Here is a 3,035-nt window from a genome sequence, read left to right on the forward strand (position 1 = left end):
AGGAAGTCTGAAGAACTGATAAAGTCAGTGAAGCTGACAATTAGTAATGAGGTGGGGTGTATGTGTCTTTCTGTGTGTTTATTAAAACCAGTGACAATAATTTCTCAGAAAGAAGGTTGAAAGGAGGCTATGTTATGATAATTAGACTTCAGGAATCTGCATCTTCTTAGAATTATGAGACTAGGACACAAGCTTGATTAGTATTCCTACTGGGCCTTTTGCTTTACTTCAGGCAGAGGATTTTATTTCCCTGAAATATGAGTCCAGTATGATGATCATAAGCCTTGGTTAATTTTAAGACATTTCTCTTCTCTTACGAAAAAGGACTCATCAGCAGTCCCTGCCAAAACCTCATTAAAATACCTTTTAAGCTCCACTTTAAGGTCATTTTTCGTATTCGTTGCACTGTTAATTAGAAAGCTGCAGTTTCTTTTATTCCTATTAGAAACCCTCCTCAGAAGCATCTCTGACTCAGTTTGGCATTTTGCTGACTGTCCTGTTTCCCTGAATTTAACTCTAACAGAATAAATGGCTCTATTTTTGCTTTGCTCTATTTTCTTTAGCTATTAGTTTTGCAGCCCCAATTGCTGATAAACCTAAAGCTGTCATTTATTAATTTATTGAGATGCTCTTCACATTCTCCAGAGGCAGAGAAGATGCCAATTAAATTCGTTACTGCAAAAGTGAGATCCTAGGAAATGAATTTATATATTCAGAGTATGAACTTCCATGATGTTGAATCCCAGTTTTAGGAAAAAAAAATGCAAAATATCTCATATGTAAATGTAATATATCCTTATTGCTATATCTGTGCAGATGTTCTGCCAATATAATTGATTTATTACCTTAAGAAAATACACTGAGGAGAGGTGTCAACTTAATTTTGTGCACGTGAGCACAATCTACTAAGGAGAATACAGGAAGCCTAGCCTCTAGGTTTAATTATCTGCCTTGTTTCCCCAGCAAGTCAGGAACACATGTTAAGCCAGAGTTTCTGAAACCTCGTTGTGTCTCCAAAGTACCTGAGAGTTCTTTGAAACACAGCTTCCAGGACCCCACCCAGAACCCACTCAGTTATCCTCTGTGGTGTGGGAACTCAGGAAACATTATGTCTGTTAGAATGCTCCATGGATTCTAATAGAGGTATTCCTCTGAAGGCTGCTGGCCTGTCAGTATCTTACTCAAGGAATATATGGGAACATGAAAGGTGAAAAATGTCATTTGCTTTGTGTAATCCAAGCCAGTGGGCAAAAGACCTATTGAGAACCAATCCTTGGAGTCTGAGGCAGAGTGCTTCTCACTTGTAAATAAGCGATATGAAGGCCAAGCAGAAAGACTGGGAGTCCTAGGCATGACTCCTAGTGTTTAAAGTACAGTGAGAAAAAGAGGCTCAGAACTATCATCTTGAGGAGAGGATGAGTTCTACTAGTCACGGTATCGGGGCAATACCATATGATCGGAATGATACCGGTGGGGTGGAGATGGTGCTGACATGAGGCCCATTTCCAGGAACTACTTACATTCTAGTTGTGCTCATTATCCGTTGCTGTGTAATAAGCTACCCCAAAATTAGCAGCTTAAAACAGGGCTTCGATCTGGCTCGTTCCTGTTTACCCCCTGCTGAAAATCTCACTCTAGATGCACTGCATCAAAATCTCCATTTTAACAAACTCCTTAAGTGGTTCTTAGAGAGCCCAAGGAGATTCTTACATACACCTGAAGATCTTGTTTAAGTGGAGATTCTGACTCAGTATAGCTGAGATAGAGATGCAGATTCCCATTAGAGAGTCAATCAGAACGAGAAAATTCAAAACAGTGTTTTATATCTCACAATGCTATGGGCTAGGAATTTGTATGTTTCATTTGGTTGCTTTCAAGAATCATTGTCTCAAGACTCCCATCTGCTAGTCTTTCCTAATATAGTTTGAGAAAAAAAACCCAGTCGTCTTTGGGGTACATTATTTATTCTTTTGTAATCAGGGTATGATTGAAAATACTTAGTTATCAGGATGAAAAAGTACTCCTCAAAATAAGAGGTACTACTGATTCAGGCCATGGTCCTTCCAATCACTTTGTATGCATCTGAGAGGTGGACAATGTGAACAAAGATGACTGAAGAAGAATAGATGCCTTTGAGTTGTGGTGCTGGAGAAGAGTATGGAGTATCCCATGGACTGGCAAAAGAACAAGCGTACATGTTTTGGTTAAAGAGTAATCAAAGTGCTCCTTGGAGGCAAAGACGAGAAAGCTTTGCTTAACATGCTTTAGACATATTAGAAGAGGCTATTCCTTGGAGAGCGACATTATGCTTTGAAAAATGGAGGATTGGTGATTGGAAGACCTTCAAGCAGATAGATTGACACAGTGGCTGCTGTAATGGGCTTGAGTACGTCAGAGATGATGGGGATGGCACAGAACAGCACAGGGTTCAGGACTGTTGTTAACAGAGTCACTATGAATTGTGCTCAACTTGTTGGCACCTAACAAGAACAACTGACATTTAGAGTCCTGGGTCTTGCATAATGAACTCCCAATGCCATATTTTAGGGCACCTTCTTTGGCCTTATAAGAATTTTACAATCTCTTGTGGATTTAAACTGACAAAGACTCACAGACTTTTGGTTAACAGTGCAATACACTATGTCATCATAGCTCCTGAACTATCGTTACAGAACTGGAAATCATGGCTAAGTCAAGTTGACCCCTAAGTTTAACTACCTACTCTTGTCTCACATCTTGACATTTGCTATTTCCAGATGTACATCATTAATGTGCAAAATAGTTGGAAAGTTGATTTTTTTCTTTATTCTTTTCTTAAGTGTGAAATATCATATAATAGGATAGTAAGTAAGGAGTGGGTGTATTTGTAACTGAATATACATCAATTCTTGAGCTCATCAATTTATAAACATAAATCAAGTCTTGCTGTGTTCCAGTCTGTACTAGGATCAGGGACTTGAGAAATGATGTTTAATTCTCCTGGAATCCAGTTTTCTAGGCCCCACCCAGGCCATTATCTTGAGATAGCTTTTTGA

This window comes from Elephantulus edwardii, unplaced genomic scaffold, assembly GCF_000299155.1.
Source record: "Elephantulus edwardii isolate Elephantulus edwardi_28Jun2011 unplaced genomic scaffold, EleEdw1.0 scaffold00014, whole genome shotgun sequence".
Classification (NCBI taxonomy): domain Eukaryota; kingdom Metazoa; phylum Chordata; class Mammalia; order Macroscelidea; family Macroscelididae; genus Elephantulus; species Elephantulus edwardii.